An 18,883-nucleotide genomic window follows, 5' to 3' on the forward strand; every position below is an offset into this window, starting at 1 on the left:
AGGTGATTCTGTCTGCATCATTTTGAAGAAAGAAAGAAAGAAAGAAAGAAAGAAAGAAAGAAGACTACCTTTAAAATGGGCAAGTCACATTTTGGACTGTTCAGTAGCTTTTAGCACAGGCATGTATAAATTATTTGTGTTCAGTGTCACTGCAGATCTCTTTCCTATTTGGGGCTTTAAATTTTTTTATATAATGACAAAATAATAAAAAAACTAATTAAAAAGAGCCTCGGCCAATAAGGAACTTCACAATGACAAAGCAGCACATGTGCCTGCTTAAAACATTTTTATTTAGGCAAGCCTATCCAGTCATGTAGATGTTAGTGTGTTTTGGTGTTTTTCACTGTTAATTCTAATTACCTTTAGATGTTTTTAAATGTTTTAAACTGTTTTTATTGATAATGTTAGTATTTATTGCAAACCACTTAGAGGCTTTTCTACAAGCAAGTTGTATATAAATTCTGTTAAATAAATAATACGCGAAGGAAGTGCTGCGATAATTCTGTGCATGCACACTGGAGAAACAAAATACAAATGGATGCAAGATGGCATTTTCCACTTTTTGTGAGAGCATGTACACAAGTCCTTTAAAAAATGTACATCATGTTTAAAATAAGATGTAAAATGTGTAAACACTTGTGAGTATATTATTATTATTATTGTCCGTATGACCTACATGCCTACATACATTTTGGGCCTACTCAAGGCCCAAGTTCTTTTCACTGTTTCCTGAGAGAGAGGGAGAGAGTACCTGCTGTTTCCAGCTTTACGTAAAGTATAGAACTCCCTCCATGTTTATCTACTTAAGAAATTAGACTTCTCAACCTTTGCAATAAAACTATCTCACCCCCCCGTCCCCCCTCAGATTCATTTGTTGTCATCACAGTGGTACCCTCCTTACTGTGTTTTAATTCCAGTCTCTAATCTCAGCGCTTCTGTGATAAATTAATTGTAATGATAGAGGCCACAGTTACGAGGGTTGCTCCGCTTGCTTGTAATCTGAGCGACAGGTTTAGGGCCTGCTTTATTTAAGATGCAAGGGTAATTACATGGGAGTTCGCATATGCAGGCAGAGAGATATGATTCATTCTCCCGGCGACGGCCATGACACAGCTGTTTGTCGGATAAAATAGCGGAGCCGTGTTGTTACAAAATGTTCTCCTTATTATACCTCATTAAAAACAAGGCTGCGATAAGTCAGTCCTGGCAATGAATAAAACGTATTGCCCCCTGTAAAAGCTGATAGGAAAAATGGGGCTCACCCAAGCAGTATCGGGTCATTTATTTATTTTTGAGACCTCTCCCATTCTCTTTACTTTATCCCTCTTTCTGTACTTTTGAGGCTGCCAAAGAGATATTATTTCCCCCCACTTTGTCACCCATTGATTTTGTTCGCTCTCTCGCGCTACCCTGCTTTTTCCCAGTGTTAACAGACAAATACAGAAAGCACCGAGAAGCAATTAGCAAAGACTTTTGCCAAGAACAAAAGAAGGGATTTGTTCTTCTCAGCCCAACATAAGTTGTTCCTCTTCACCTTTATCAAGAGCTACAGGCATCTGGAAAGGTAAAGATCTTTATGGGGCTTGACTCTTTCAAAAGCAGGTTGAAAAAGAAAAAGACCCTTCCTTAAAGGCAAGAGAAAATATCCCCTCTATTCTCTTTCCCTGCCCCCCTCCCACTTTCCCAGCTTCCTTTTTTTGCTTTTCATTTTTAATAGCCTTAAGTTTAAAGTGTTGTGGGTTTCCCTCCTCTCTCTTCTTTGTTACTCTGAAAGAAAACAAAAAAGTTGAAACAATAAAAAGGCAATGTGGAAAAAAGTGAGTGACTTCTGAGAATGGCATCAGGGTGAGCTGTCGAGGAAAGGGCTCTCTGAACTGGCTTGCTGGAGCAGCTGCATCAATCCTGCATCTGCCACAGTTCCTGGGTGCTGGCGTTCAAAGAATGGCTTTGGTTTGTATGTGCTTGGATTTCTTTTTGAATACACACTTTAAAGTATTGTGCTCTGCTGGGCTGCCCAGGATTTGGATTAATTATTAATTTCTTTGTCACTTTTCTGGCCTAAGGGTGCTTTTTAGGCTTGATTTTTACTGATGGGAAAAATCAAATCTGTAAGGCTGAAAATCCTCTTCATTCTTCTCAACCTTTTCTAACATCTCCTAGAACAGGGATAGTCAATGTGGTGCCCCATCATTCCTGGCTTTTTGCTATGTTGGTTGGAGCTGAGTTGGGAGTCCAACATTTGGAAGGCTATTTGTTCCCTGTAACCTGCACCAAAAAAGTGAGCATGAAGTTACCTGTCTGTACTGAGGAAAACTGAGGCCCCTGCTTACTTAGTATTTGATCGAGCCAGAACCGCTTGGAAGGTATTTCAGTTTATACAAATGTTCTGGTAAAGGAGGGAGGCGGAAGCACTTAATTGGTCAGTCAGCTAATTAACCCCAGATTATCTATAATGTTCTTAGGAACCTTACTACACAATGAATTGCCCCCAAAATTTATTACCTTAATGCAAAGAGGACATAGCTTAATTGCGACAGAAATTAAAAAGAATAATCTGTAGAAACTGGTTTATGATGCATGGTACCTCCTGTAACAGCAGCAGCAGAGTAGTAGTAGTAGTTGTTACTATTATTTTTTCACTGCTTTTTCCAGAAAATAACATATTAGAAAAACATAATACAAAAAGAAGGGAAGGAGAAAAAAGTTGTGCAAAACTCAGGAAAATTAACGATACATAGTAGTACACAAATGATTTTTGTGTAATCCTACCCAAATAGATACCAAGATTATTAAGTTTATAGCAAAGAAGCTTAAGGCAGTATACATCACTCTCTTCCATTTTATCTTCACAATATCTCTGTGAGAATTTAGGCAGAGAGGTAACCACTGCCTTAAGTTTGTCTGTGAATTTTATGCCTGAATGGGGATTTGAACCTAGGTCTCCGCCTCTAACCACCTTACCACACAGGCTCACATAACTGTGATTAGGGCTGGGTGATATTGGGTTTTCAACATCGTGGTGTATTGCCAGCCAGTCATCCGGGTTTGGCGATATACCGCAATACTGAAAAAACCTGCAATGGCCCCAGCTTGTGAGATGCCAGGTGAAACTGCTGCAGCTTTCATCTATCACATTGTGGGGTGTGGCCAATACAGCTGGCCCCAGCCTGCTGCTCAGCCAGGGGGCAGAAAGGCTCCTGCCTCCAGCTGAGCGAGCCTTGAGGCCCCTGCCGCTTGTGCTGGAGCAGCAAGGACCTTGGGGCTCCTTGGCCAAGCTCGCTCTGCTTTCGCTTGTATGGGGGGGGGTGAGTTACCTTGCCAGCTTGCCCCCCACTCCCTGAAGACGGACCAAGCGACAGTAGCCAAGGACACAGAGCCTGCCTTCAAATTCACACGTGAGGGTGCGCTGTCTCTTTCCTCTCATGGGGGTCGTTCACCCCAGGATGAATGACGCAGCCCACCCTCCTGGGAGAAGTTCGTAAGACGCGGGGTGCAATGCCACCCTATCCGTGCCTTGCAGAGAGGGGCTGTTGGGGGCTGCTGTCCAGCGCTGGCCCACCAGCAGCAGCCAAGAGCCCCTACACCGCCTGGCTGCCTTCCACCGGTGCTGATTCAGCTTGATTTTCCCTCTGCTGGGGCAGAGTGCAATGGCGGTTTCATCGGTATGTTGCTGGTAAAACTGCCGCCATTTGAGTCCCTCTGCCTCCAGCTCCCATCTAGTTTGTTCATCCCTCAGTGCGCTGGGCGCTGGAGGCAGAGGGACTCAAGTGCAGTGACATTTTCACCAGTGACATACCGCTGAGTGAAGCTGTCATTGTGGTCTGCCCCCACATACCGGTCCTGGGCGATATATTGATATATCGCCCATGCCTAACTGTGATAAAAGTTTCTTCCTACTTCTGTGTTTCCAGCTAGTTGCTGTGGCAACAGTATTTTTATTTGGTGCAGAGAACCCCAACCTGACATGGTGGCAACAGGTGCCAGGTTGTGGCGCTCATGTATTTTTTCGGGGGGTTTTGTTTGGAATTTTTTGGAAATGGCAAGCACTTTCTTCACCCGTGGAGGGGTTTTACTGAATGTGTGTGTGTGTGTGTGTGTGTGTGTGTGTGTGTGGTATGGAAGTGAGAGAGTGAGATGGACATGAGGGGAAAGAAAGAAAAAAATACACATAGGGTTCCTGTTCCCGGACCCTTCTTGTCTCAGTGAAGAGCGCATAAGCGCTCCCTCATTCTGCCCTCTTCCATGTCCAAAAGGACCCGTGAGCCTCCAATCATGCGTCAGCTGGATGCAACTAAAATGGTTGCTGCCTGTGTGGATATATATTTATAAGTATTGTATATGTAAAGTGCTTGTGTGTGAACGATGCATGTGTGCCTGTGGTGCTGTATATACAAGAGACAGTTAGTGTGGTGTGACCACCCCGATTATTTTTCCTGGCACTGGGGTATGTTCCATGTTATTATTAGACAGCAACTCTGTGTGTGTGTGTGTGTGTGTGTGTGTGTGTGTGTGTGTAAATCAATATTGTGTGATTTCCATAGTCAGAACCAGCAAGACATAGGTGACTTCCTACAGCAAATATGAGGTTGCCTTGGGTAGGGGGAGTTTGTTGGGGAAACAACAATGACTGTACTCCCTCTAATTGTGTGCTATGTCATGCCCCTACAGCAGCCATTTTGTGTAATGCCATGCCCTCACAGCAGCCATTTTGTGATTGGCACCACAGCACTTTGTCAAAATTTGAAATGTGCCCGCTGGTCTAGGATGATGGCTGGCATCGAGCCAGGCTGTGGCATAGATCTGCCACAATGATGTGTGTATCAAGTCTGAGTCCATGTTATGTGAATTTTGTTCCGTTGATCATTGCTCTAGACCAGATGCTTCATTATTTGTGGTGTGTCTTGAGGGTTTGACTTAGGCAGAGACTTCTATTGTACCTGTTCCTAGCTGAATTGTAGATTTGCTTCCCATTACTACACTGTGTTTTGAGCTCCTATTGCAGTTTAGTAGCACCCCATAGCTTATTAGCAGGTGGTAGGATGGTCATATGAAAGAGAGGGCAGGGCTCCTGCACCTTTAATAGTTACATAGAAGAGGGAATTATGGCAGATGTAGCTTCCGTGGCATTAAATCTGCTGAAATTCTCTCTTTAATTCATTCTTTAGCTTCACAACTGTTCAAGATGCAAAAGCCTTCCCCTCTTTTCTTTTGGGCATTGTAGCAAGTGGATTTTTAAACGTAACTGTGTGCGTTTGCTTTTACTGGCCAAGTAGAGGTTTCACAATTCAAACCTGAATGAACTTCCCGAGTACTTTCCTTAGGGCATTTTTAGCAAATTTGTAAGGGAAAGGACTTGATTAAAGTAATTATTGAGACAAATCTATGTGGTTTTATCTTTCAAATTAGATGAGAAAGTCCAAAGTAGCTAGGGCAACTTGTTACTTGACCTCTATAACTCTCATAATCTCTGCATGCAAACCTCTTCCTAGCTCTCTGGCCTTTTCTTCATAGTTCTTGAGTAGAATTGAACATTGCACTATTGCAAATATTCTGTCTGTGCAAGCGTTTCAGCTTGCCAGACAGAATGTCTCTCCTTCTCACCCTGTGCTCTGTCCTGGGCGTTTTCCTGATCCCACCAGAGCCATTCCCAAGGGGCATGTGGTGGGGAAATGTGAAAGGCCTATTGCACAAGTGGAAGCACTTACGCAGGGCTTCTGCTGATGTGGCTCATTAGATGAATTCTGCCCCTTAGTCCCAAGCAGGATTGCTATGCCTTAGTTCAGGAATGGTCAGCATATGGAGCCAAACGAAAAATATACCCTGACTCGGTGAGCCCCAGGTAAATTGCAGTTTGGTTTAAGTTGATCAGTGTAATTTGCACAGAGGTTATGGCATCATCCCATAATAGGTAGAAGTGTTATCTTTCTTAAATGACAGTGGGATTATTAAACTTTATTGAAAATAATAATAATTTTCTTACCTATACCCTGCCTAACTGGTTGTGTTGCCCCAGCCACTTTGGGGGGGGGATGTGGGGGGAATACAATTCTGACCTTCTGAACTCTTGAAATGCACAAGTTGTGAGATGCGGAGAACAATGGATTTGGGTATGCTTTTATATAATTTCTTTTTGTGCTGATTTCTGTAGCCCAAGGGTAAACAAGCTCCTGGCAGGTGAGCCACTGCTGCTTACTTAGGAAGGGGAGAGGCAAGGTGGTGAGGAAGGTGCAGGAATGCCACACTGACTCCACTAGTGTGTTGGTACAGCGCTTACCTCTCTGCTGCATTACCCCTCCCAATAAGCAGCAGCAGCTCGCCCCCCCAGGAGGTCAGGTAAGCATTTCTGCTCCACCGCACTGTCTACTAGTGGGAGTAGACTCTAAATCGCTTCGGCTACCTTTGCTGTGCCAAGGCCTTGCACCCTGAAAAGTTTATCCATTTATTGATGGGTAAGTCACTGTACAGAAAATATTTGCAACAAGAAAAGCCTTGGTGGTTAACTATGTTCCCTCTCCTATTCTAGCGCATATGTGCAAATTCATTTCCAAACACAAATGCAGTCACAAAGTCTAGAAAAGTTCGAACGGTTATAGAATTTAACAGTAACCATCGTTACAGGTTACTACTTTGTAAAAGTATACTTTTATTGTGTATTATTTGGATTCCACATCCCTTCAAGTTACGCTGTTGATCCAGACACCCCTACCAACACTGTCTTATAAATGCTAATTAATTGTACAGGCTGTGTTCAAATACGTTTTACTCAGAATAGACCAATTCTAATGTATGAACATGACTCAGGGTGAACAATGTGTCCTCTAAGCAGTACCTGATGAACAGCATCATGAGAGGGCTGTTTCCAGCTACCCCACCCTTTGCCCTTAGAGTCCTTATAAGTAGCTGCTACAGGAAAGGGACACTGGGAGGGGTGTTTGTAGGACTAAGATGAAACTGTGATGCTCCCTTGTTATTTTTGATAGTGGATGCTACATGTTGTTTAAGTAAATCTAGTTATATTTCTAGTACTGGAATGCTGGTTTTTGGTACATTATTACATTTGTTATTATTCTGCTGTGTTATTATGAAATTGTTTTCATAGTGTTTGTTTGAAATGCACCCCTCTCTCTTTGTGGTGAGCAGCTTTTAGCATGATTTTTTGGTGGAAGAGCGGCATACAAATTAAATGAATGAATGAATGAGAATGCTCAGCTTGCAGAATGTGACCTTGTAGGATGCTGAAACAGACTAGTTGGTCAATCTCTGTAACTCCCCATATATATATATATACACCATTGCCTTTTGTTTAGGGTTTTCCTGCAAGGAAAGGAGTCTGTTATCCTTAGGGTCTATTCTGCAAGGGATTAAACATGTCATGGCACACTATGAGCTAATAGTTTAGATATGTTTTCAACTAAAGAAGTAGTAACTGGAATTTGGATTTTGATGGACAGTCTTTAAAAAATAAGATTTTTGGTGTTGAGATCTTCAAAACCTCAATAGTGCAGCAGGAGAAGTGTTTGTTTCATAGATTCTGAAGTCCTTCAATCAAGGTACAGTTGGTTGCTAAATGCTGCTATAGGGGCTAGATTCCATGTATGAAAGGACAGGCTGGTTGGCCACACAACTGCTTCCACTCATTGACCACAACTACCTTTCAACTTCTGAAAGGTAGAATTAAGAAGAGTGGCCATGTTAGTTATGAATGCAGTGGGCTTGAGTGCCTGTGAGTGAGCACAAAATCCAATCCCTCTCGTGGTGCTGACTTCAGCATAGCGGACTGAGGTCAACTGCCATAGTCACCAAATGGTGTTTGCTCTCAACGCCTCAAGAAGCAGGTGAGTAAATCTTGTGGCAAGCTTTGTTACTGTGGAGCTCCTTTGTATTGCACACAAAAGTCTACCAACTCTTTTATTTTTGGCGTGTGTGTGTGTGTGTGTGTCTGTCCTCTGGAGCCCCTAGATCACCAGCAGTAGCAGCAGTGGAGAGGGGACAATAGGCTTTGTGAGGGCTGGGTTTCTCTCTTACATCGCCTCTGTCCTAGGGAAGGGGGGAGCCTGTGCAACTCAAGGAGGCTTTGTCTTGCTGGGTTTTATGCACTCTCTTTTGGAGGTAGGGATGGGGTGGGGGAGCAGTGGAACTCCTGAATTTTAATCAAGTTGAGCTTTGAAGAATTCAAGGTGGGGTGGGGTTGTTGAGAAGGAGGGGAAAAGGGGGGGTTGTTGAGGAGAGGTTACTTTCTAACTCAGACCAATGTGTCTGTGAAGGGGTTCTCCCCCCCCCCATCAACATTTGCAGCACCCATTTTGGCCATTGAAGCCTCAGGTTTAGAGTATGTTTTTTTCAAGATTTGGGGGAAATGGGTGGTGGTGATGGTTATGCTATTTGATGGAAGAGTGGTAGGCAGCTGCTTTGTAACTGTTCAGCAGTGGCGGCAGACACTTGTGGCTGTGTGGAAACTTCTGCCTGAAATGTGGGTATCTTTGAATGGCCGCTTCTCTGTCCAGGGAAGCACCAGCCTAACTTATTTCTCTTGCCAATGGCAGATTTGACTAGTGTTGGCTAAAATAATTCAATCAGCTCAGGCTGTCTTTTCTCCTTCACTGAGAATTCAGGCTGGCCACAGCATAGATCATAGCAGCCTGCTTTGGGATAGCTGCCTAAATGCCAAGCGAACTATTATGGAAATACCTGACCCTGTCAGCATGCACTTAGGTAGAGTGTTAGGACTGGACAAATTTGTGGAGGATAAGGCTATCAATGGCTACTACCCATGATGCCTGTGTCCTGCCTTCACAGTCAGTGGCAGTAATGTTTCTGAATACCAGTGGAATCCATGTGGGGTGTGTGTGTGGGGGGGGTGCGTTCTTGTGCTCAGGTCCCTCGTGAAGGTTTTCCACAGGCTTCTGGGTAGTTACTGTGCGAACAGGATGCTGGACTGGATGGGCTAATGCCCTGATACAGGAGACTCCTCTTACAGGCAGTCTAGGGGTAGAACTATCAGCTCCCTTCATTTTTAGTATCTGTTGCTCTTAATAGAACTCAGCAGGGAGAAAGTTGGAGACAAAACTAGAATTAGTTGGTTACTTCTCTCATTGGCTCTGGCTACATCTACACTCCCTGGCATAGCTGTCAATTTTTCCCTTTTTTAAAGGGAAATTCCCTTATTCCGAATAGGATTCCTCGCAAGAAAAGGAAAAAGTTGGCAGCTATGCTCCCTGGCTGCTGCCATACTAGTCCCAGTGGGCACCAGCCACCACTGTTTGAGAGGCAAAGGGTGGCATGACACACTGTGCAAACCTTTCTGAAGCCCCTGATCAGCACTGATATAGCAGTGTAGGGCTGGTAGCAAGGGGGCTTACACTTTTCCTTCCGCACTGTGTTTCCAGTGAAAACCCCAACCCCAAATCTGCTATTTGTCATAGGAGGGAAGATTCCCTTACCTAACATATAGCGGCTTCTGACAGTGGGTGTTTGTTGGAACTGCAGCATGGGAAGAAAGAGTTTTAAAAAGATTTCTAGACTGCTGGCCATTAGAATAATTCTGGAGCTATAGACAAGGGAGTGCCTAGTAGTCTCACTTCTCTTTCTAGCTGCTTTGTGTACTCCTGCTAACTTCTCCAGTGATACTTTGGTCTTCAGGGCCACTAGCAGGATCTTCGGCTCCTAGCATAGTATTTGCATTCAGTCCTCACCTCTCTGCTCCTGAGTGGTGCAGCTCATAGATGGCTGTACGACAGATCTCTGAAATGGCACTCTGTAATCTAAGAGTTGGAAAACCATTTTCAGTCCGAAGGGCCACTTTCTTTCATGGGAAGCCTTCCAAAGGCCACATGCCAGTAGTGGGTGGGGTCAGAGGTAAATGTGGGCAGAGCAGTGCATGCGGCTCTATAGGTGCAATAGGCTATATTCCAGCCTTGCAAAAATACACACACACACACCCTTCATCCAGGCAAGCAAGAGGCATTATCACATTTGAATGACACATTCTAGAAAGGCAAAAGCAGAACAGGGTCATTGAGAGGTGCAGCTTTGGAAGGGAGATTGGCCTAGGGAAAATCCCAAGGGCCAGATAAAGAGGCCTGGGGACATTTGGTCCCCAGGCACAGGCTCTACAGTTTACACTCCTGTCGTGATCGATTCATCTGTATCCCCTCCCATCTGCAATCTGCTCATCTTATATATGTTGCTCTCTTAGCCCATTTTCACATCAGCTGCTTTGCTCTATTTTTCTTTGTACAAACCTTCTGAACATTGTTCTATTTTAATTTCTTTCAAATTTATATTTCTGTCACTTTAAACCCTTTTAAGCAGCCACATTAGTGTAGTATTGCCACACAGCACAGGAATGTGATTCTCCCAGTACTATACAAACCTGTGCCACTTTTTTTCAATCTCCTCTCAGAGTCTCTGTGTAGATGGCATGGTATCTTATTGTATCCGTGCTTGATTTTATCATTCAGCTGCCTGAGAAGTTACTTTCCTTTGTTTTGGGCAGAGTCATTTAATATGAAAGCAAGTTCCAAGGCATCCTTGCACTGTGATTCTTTGTCATTGTTCTTGTCTTCAATAGGACCTGTTATATGCCCTGAACCCCAAGGACTTGCTTCCATTGATGCCTTTTTCTCTAGATCAGTTGAGCTCCTGCTTTCCACTAAGACACAGCTGTCCCTATGGGATTGACACTGCATCATGGCTCTAAAAAGGTTTACAATATCCATGGCAATCTTTCATAATCACTGATGCATGCACGTTCCATGTGGGCAAGAGAAGTGCCTGTGTTGGAGCTTTCATATGGCTCCTGTTTTCTGGGCTCGGCATGTCTTATGGCTCCTGCTCTCACTTCCTGCCATAATGAAGTGGCAGCAGTGGGAAGTGCAGAAATTGGGTGCTTCTAGACTGATGGGGTTGTAGCCAACTTATTTTTACTCAGAGTAGACTCATTGAAATTAATGGAACTAAGTTAGTCATGTTCATTTATTTCCGTGGATCTACTTTTGACTAGGAATAGTATTAACAACAACTCATGGCTCTTAGCTATAATCAATCACTGCCCTTCTGCTATAAGCTACATGTGAAATTGCAATGGACTTCCACGTTTCAGGGGGTATGAAAATTGTTTGTGTGTACACCCCAATTTGTTCGGCCTCTATTAGTGTGTGCGATATAGCTGTATCGGTAACAGGCCTACAACTTTTTAAAAAAGTTGTTTTAGCACTAACTTGGGGGGAGAAACTCAGCACAGGAAAACAACAACAACAACAATTTTATTATTTATACCCCACCCATCTGGCTGGTACAGTGAAGTAAATGTTAAAATTTTCACTAAAATTCTTAATTTCATTTTACGCTGTTTCACAAATATTGCAATGATTTTAAAAATGAAGCTGAAAAGGTAGAGCAGTTTTAAAAAAGGAAGGTTATACAATTATGTTGGCAAGAAAGTTAAAGTGTGCTGAAAGAGGTGAGTCGCACACAGCCACCCCTCTCTAAAAAGATGGAAGAAATGTGCTGAGGCAATCAACACCTGTGGAGATTGTGCTCCTATTCTGTACATCCCCAAAATTCAAATTTTCTGTGGTCAAAAAAGGGATGGAAGAACCTTAAGGAAAGAACCACTGTTTAATTACAGTGTCATGTAAAAGTCCTATAAAAAGTGAATGACCAATGTGTGGGTATTGCAGAGTAAATATCCAGTGGGGAAGAGATGAGTAATTTGTGTAGCTACTAATAAGTAATACTCTGACAAACACTAAGTGAGATGGTAAACAGGTGCCAGTAAATCCTGATCTGCCGTCTACCAAGCAGATCTAAAGATTCTTAACAAGATCACCTGATAATTATCAAGAGGAATATATTCTGTTAATGCCAACCAGATTAATTCCTCCCAGGAGCTGGGGGAACTGAACAGACTGGTCTAATTTGTGATTTTTTTAAATCTTTGATTCATATTTGATTGAGTTATTGAATGATGGAGTAACTGATGCCATTAAAAAAATTAGCATTATTTTTTTTCCATTGAAGATGAGTTGACTTCCCTTCTGTTCCTGCAAATAACTTCTTATTTTAACATGAATTGCTCTGTAATTTTGACATTGGTGCTTATTCTCACAAGTAATTCGGATCTATTTTCTTTCTGTTTTTAATTAAGGTTCAAGTTGATAACTACCTGTTATGGGCAAGAGTTAAGTCAAAGCTATGCTAGTGGTCTTCACAAGTTAGATGTATTTTATAATACCTAATGAAGCTGTAAGAACCTTCTTTCCTTCAAGTAAAACTATAATGCAGTTTTAATGTTAGCAACCACCAAGCAAGAATAGCAGCTCTAAATTTAAAGCCATTCTTAGTATTCTTGCTTGACTTGTGATTTGTACATATTTGGCCTGCTATATGCCTCCTTTGCTAGGCAGAGGCCTTACAAATTTCATTCCTAGTGCTGGAAATTCATGGGTGGTTGAGTTAAACCTGAGACTGCATCCTACTTTACCTTGTGTTTCCCTCCCCACTGTTGTCTCCCTTAATTCTTTTCTGTGGTTTTGGTCCCACCTGATTCTTGCTTGCTGGATCGCTGCCCCTCTATCTCAAGGCTCAGTTAACTTTCCTCCTGCAGCACAGGTTAAGCCTGTGCTAAGGGATTCTCCGGCACACCCTGCTTGCCTTGCTCTGTTGCCGACAGCTTTTTTCATTATTTATTTAATGTCTTGTACCGTAAATAATGGTGACTTTATGGTTATTAGGAACGGGTTAAGGTACATGCGGGCAGCACCAGGCTGCCTTCAAAAGGAGCAGCCCCGGCATAAAATGTTGTGATAATTGCTTTACTGCTGAGTGCTTGGTCTTTATTTTGTGTCCGATTTGTCTCTTAAGCCAGCGTAACATTCTCCCCGCTGCAGGAGAATGCCGAGAGCAAATTGAAGGTCTGAGCGTGAACAATGCAACATGGTGCACTGCTGGGTTTTTCTTTTCCCTTTCTTCGTTCCTCTGCCGACCACCCCAGTCCCCCTCCCCTTCTAGCTCTCAGTCTCTTTGCAATTATTACACATCCCCAACCTCTCCACACCATCTGAACTTAAGAGATACCATTGGTTCATCTGGCCCCAGCATTCAGCCCCCTTGAATGACCTATCCTGGATGCCTCAAAGGAAAATTTAGTAGAAGCCATAGAGTTGTTCTTTAATAATTCACTGTCTATAAGTTAACCTCATTTCTAGCAACTAGAAGTTTGGGGACCACTAGAGCATGAGGTTGAACCCCTACGCCACCTACTCACCCATGTGGCTGTTAGCTGCTAATGAGCTGTTTGGTGCCCCCACATGCTCTACCTCAAGGGCAATGGGAAACAAAGGTATGTCTCCAATGTTTCATGCAGGTGGTGGAGGTAAGGGGCAGTGCCTGTTTGAAGGAAAAACAAAATAAAGGATGAACAATTAGCAGAAGTTTTCTGTCGTTCCCCAGGATCTCCCAAATCTTGTCATCACCAGATTGTTTTTAGATTTTTACTGACCTTGTACCACTGTAGGCTGGCAAACCGCTGCAAAATAAATGTTTAAAATGTTTTTATGTGCCCAAAGCTATTTCAAGGTATCCTCCCAAAATTGCTTTATTACTTCTTCCTCATTTCAAGAGCGTCTGCTGCACTTATAACGCTTCATCTGCAACATTTACTGTACATTCGCTGCTGAAGAGATCTGATCTCTTCCCAAGTCAGTAACCAAAATGCAGAGCTCCTGATTAGATAGGATGTCTTGACAGTTTAGCATCTAGTGCCTGTTAAGGCTCTCCAAGCTCAGGTCCAAGCGGCAATTTCATATTTATGTTTGGAGACACAGCGGCAAGAGGTGCTCTAACATACTTTTACTCTTTTTTAGATCATGTGGCCAGACAGGGGAAGCCCAGGGAAGGTGGAATTCAGTTTCCCTCTTCCCTCTTTGAATAGACAACACTATGGCATTTGGAACATTTTCATTATGAAGAATACTGTTTTTGCAGCGAAGGGGGATTATTGACAGTGTCGATTCAGGTGGGCGTTAAAGCTGAAATTTCTTGATCATGGGCTCAATAAGGAACTTCGCTGATTCACTGCTACAGCTTTATCTCTCCCATATTTCAACTTACTCTTTGCATTATAGTGGTGTAAAAAACAAGTTTCTGACAGCTGTCAGGCCTCCCTTGTTAAATCTTGACAATGGATCTGATGGCAGATAATGAGTCTGTTTAATAATGGTCTTACATTAGACCATTTCTGAGTTTGCTAATATAAATAGGCCATTTTCAAATGGCCATGTAAGTAGGGCTTACAAGTTCTATATTCATGTTTCCCATCAAAAATTGCTTATGGTTTTTTCCTGTTTCCTAGAAGAGTTGGGCCAAGCCCCCATGAGTTTCCAGATAGATAATATCAATATGACATTGAGGGTGTCTACTCGATATGGCAGAAGGCAGGTAAACAATGCTACGATGTTTAGAAAGGCAGTCATGAGCTTCAGCCAACCTTTCTGCTCTTATTGTCTTTTTAAATGTCTCCTGAGTTTTCAGGCATTCCTGTTCTGTTCATTAGTCCCAAGCTTTGTTCTCTAATATAGGAATTAGGCAGATTAGTAAGAAGAAATCTTTGAGGTTTGGATCATGTTGGGTTTGTGAGAGCTTTGTGTAATGCCAAGGGTGAGTAGACTGAGAAGTTCATTTTTGTGTGTGAAAGAGCCAGCTGTTCAACTTATTGGGATACAACATTTTGCAGAGAAGAGGGCAGAGTTTTTAGTTTCCCAGTATCTCTAGATGTGAACTCAGTTAGCAAAGTACTCAGCTGGTGGAAGTAGGATTGCTTCTCCCGTTCCTTGGGACTATGAGGACTTCAGCCAGAGAATGCTAACTATCTATCTTGGCTGGAGTCTGTAGGCTGGAGTCTTGGCAAGGGGCGAATGAGTGTTTGAAATCAGATTCAGATAAGCCTCCTTCATCAAGAAAATGGGGACTGCTAATTGATAAAGAAAAGGGCATAAATGAAAATATGAATGTGAGCAGCCTGGAAGGATTTGTTTTTGGATATTGAATAGCTTTGAAATCTTTTACAGTTGGTGTCTCGTTCGAGTAATCCGTTTAAGAGGATGCTCTCTTTGGCTAACAAATGTGGGTACTGAGGGACAGAAAGCAGTAGGGATAGTGGGGGAAGGCAGGAGAGAATGTCTGCTATAGGCAGTCCTGAGATTGGGGTGGCCCTGAAGAAACAGTGGCTTTAAAATAAATAAATAAAGGCAAGAAGCTTCCCAACTCCATTATGGGCCTGTAACCGGCCACCGAAGTCAGCAGCAAAATGGCTAGCGCTTCAGCCTCTTCAGGCTTAATGTGTCCTGTTTTCTGACCCTGAAACATTCCCTTTATGAAAGGATCAAGTTGGGAGCATTGTCCCAGTGCCTTGAAAAGAGCGGCACAGAATGTGCTTTTGTGTTAACTTGCCTTTTTTTTTCATTTTCTGAGCTACTGCCTGCTGTGCTCCCCCCACCTTTTTAAAGGCGACTAGGCAGAAGGGGGACGGGACGGGAAAGAGAGGCTGGGAAGGACAGTGATACAGACAGAGACTGTCTTGATGAACCATCTGTGCTGGGGTGTAGTCCAGTGGAGCTGAAAAATTAAACAGCATTTTCAATTAACTTTCTGTCCCTCTTTCTCCAGTGCCTTTTCTCTTCCCTTCCCCCTTCCTGGTTTTCTATGGAAGTTTTTATTTTAACCCTTTGAAAGCTGTTGCAGGAGTGGGAAGATGTTTGCTTTTAGGGCAGGTCCTCTGGGAGTAAATCCATGAATTGCTAGGCAGTGTCAGATGGTTGTACTCCATTAACTCTATTCCCCGTTTCTTACAGAAGTATTACTCAGCCCCTCCACTTTTGCAGAGGCTATAAGGCCTGTACCTATTCTTTGTTTTCATATAGGCTCAAACCTTAAGGTTACTCTTTTTGAGCCATCCCATTATCGAGACCTTGTTTACACTTGGGTTGCTGTAACTGGCACAACCTTGTCCTTGTTTATTGTTACAGGGAATTGTGCTTCCTTTTTTCTAACTTACACACAGTCATGTTGTATATAAGTATTTTCTGTTTTCCATTTATAGACCTGTTACCCACTGAGGCAGACCAAATGACTGCTACTAGAGCCTCCTCAGTGATATAGTACAAATGGGAGTGTGGCCCAGGAGTCCATTAGAATTAGGTGAGATGGATAGTGAGGGTTAATTTGCTCCCCATTATTGAGGTGTGAATAGCTAAGGATTAAGTATCAATTGCCCCTGAGTGGCTGTGTTCACACTTCAGCTAATGAGCTACTGTGCAAGCTGCACATCTCACATGAATAAGTAGTAGAGTTACAGTGCCAGTTGGAGGGCACTGCTGGTCATTTTGCCACCACCTCAGGGATTGACCCCAACCCCAATACAGGAATTTCAGCAGCAGTTGGTGCTGCTACACTCATTTTCCTCCTTCCTTTTCTCCTGGCTATATAGCTGTCTCACACAAGGAATTTATGTGTTTCTGGCTGGGCTGGCAATGGTAATGTTTGAGGGCTGCCATTGTGGCCCAGGGTGACCTAGACTGGCATGTCCTTGTGTTTAGGTAAGGTAAATAAATAAGGTAGATAAATAGGTACCGCTGCGGCAGGAAGGTAAACGACGTTTCTGTGCGCTCTGGTTTCCATCACGGTGTTCTGTTGCACCAGAAACGGTTTAGTCAAGCTGGCCACATGACCTGGAAAGCTGTCTGTGGGCAAACACTGGCTCCCTCAGCTTGAAGTGAGATGAGCACCGCATCCCATAATCACCTTTGACTGTACTTAACCGTCCAGGGGTCCTTTACCTTTTTATCTTTACCTGTGTTTAAATTTTTTGTTAGTGAATAGCTTTATGACTACTTTCAAGGGAAGATGACTAAACAGCATGTCTCTGTCCTAGAGTTGGATGCCACTTTAGCCGCGGTAGTGCAGATGTCTCTGTACGATGTAGCTAAATCATGCTAGTGGTCATGTAAACATAAATGTTTATAAAATGCTTCTCTCATTGCATCTGAGATTGGTGATTCTTCTTAAGTTCCCTGACATTGTGTGTCTTGTCCTTTGTTGAGCCAAAGATAGCAAAAGTTGTGGACATTCATTCCTCGGTTATCCCAAAATAGCTTCTGTAGGGTTTAAATCCAGCTTTGAGAATAGCAAATGGATCCTTCATCCCTGTAGGCAAAACTGTGTGTGTAGCTCAGCACCTCATTTTGGCTTGCATTTCCTTCGCTTTGTTCGAGTCTTGTCCGCTGAAAGTCTGCCCTCTCAGCATCCATCCCCTTTCCCAGGTCATTCATAAGTGTATTAAAGAGTATGGTGCTCAGGGGCTCTCCACAGTTAATCTTCTGCCTGGACCAAAAGTGGCCGTTCATTCCCACTCCCAGCTCCTCTCTTTCTTAGGCACTTTCTGACCCGTGACAATACTTTGCCTCCCACCCTACATTAGCTTCGTTTCTTTAGTAGCCTTCTCGTCAAAGGCTTTTTGAAAACTCTATATAAATTATGTTAGCTAGTTCTCCTCTATCTGCTCTTTGGCCTACAGACTGATACAATACCAGAAGATAAAGACAGAGTCTATTGTCTTTTGCAGATGCTGTGCTGGTTTTGTTAGCATCCTAATTGTGATTGTCATCAGGATTTATAATTCTTTAATTTTCGAAGTCAATCTACCTGTCACTCAAGGGTGTGTAGCAGCTCAAGGTTCCCATGATTCTACCTGCTGTATTTTTCAAAACAGATTTAAAAATTGCTAGACTTGGGCCTCATGGCAGACTTTATGGAGTGGTGTGATGTTTTATTAGTAGGTAAGCCTTCCCATTGGACTTTTTGAAAATGATTCATAAATCAGCCCTTTTTTAAATGGGTCAATAAGGTGAAAGTAAATTGGCTACATTTCGGTTTTCTTCCTTGAGTCAGGGACCTGACTCTTAGCAATACTCTTTCAAATGGGATGTATATGCATGGTGGAAGTGGCAGTAGAATAGAATCATAGAGTTGGAAGGGACCATGAGTTCATTATAATAATATAATATAATTAATATAATGATTGTGTGACATTATTATTTTTCCACCCTTCGCTCATTTTATAATGGTGTTCAAAGGTAGTTCAAATAGAGCAAGCAGCATTCTTAGGCTGAAGTTCTATACTTGCTTACCTGAGAGAAAGCTCAGTTGAAGTTAATGGGAGTTATGTCAGAGTAGACATGTCTGGGATTGCTCTACATAGAATCATAATGGTAGAGTTGGAAAGGACCCTGAGAGTCATCTAGCCCAACCCCCTGCAATGCAGGAATCCTACCCACAGCTGTCCCTGTCAGTGGGTCTAGCTGTTAAACCACCAACCTTTTGGTTAACAGCTAGACCCACTGTGCCACAAAACTGCATGACTAATTTAAGTGTTTTGTGAAAATACTCTGTAAGACCGTTCTTTGGCATATCCCTCAGAATCATGTTCATTTCTTAATTAACAAGAAAGTAAATGAGTAGCATCAAATTTGTAGCATACTTTGGCAATGATGTCACAAAGTCAAAATGGATTTAAAACCAAGTTGCAGATTATACAAATAAATTGTTTAATATAGAAAAACAATAAAATTCATTTCATATGTAACATATATCTTGAAATACTGCATTTTCCTTCCATGTCTTCTTTTGCACCTAGGTCGGTCAGCCAGATGGAGAACTACTGAAACAGTCATGGTCTTTCTCTAAACGCCCACACACAGACACACCCACAGACACACACGGAAGCTGCTGTAACTACAAAGGAAATGTGTCTTCAGCACACTTGTTACTCTCTTTTCCACATACAGTTCCTTTGGATCCAGGCCCTCCCACCACCTTGTTACAAAAA

At 42.8% G+C, this 18,883-nt stretch overlaps 1 protein-coding gene across 9 annotated transcripts in view; it reads left to right on the plus strand.

Annotated features, from left to right (window-relative positions):
• RNF220 (ring finger protein 220) overlaps window positions 1-18,883 on the plus strand; it is a 327,498-nt gene that overhangs the window by 45,144 nt on the left and 263,471 nt on the right. The gene's annotated exons all lie outside the window — the stretch shown is intronic.

The sequence above is a fragment of the Podarcis pityusensis genome, assembly GCF_964106645.2.
Source record: "Podarcis pityusensis genome assembly, chromosome: 6".
NCBI classification, from domain to species: domain Eukaryota; kingdom Metazoa; phylum Chordata; class Lepidosauria; order Squamata; family Lacertidae; genus Podarcis; species Podarcis pityusensis.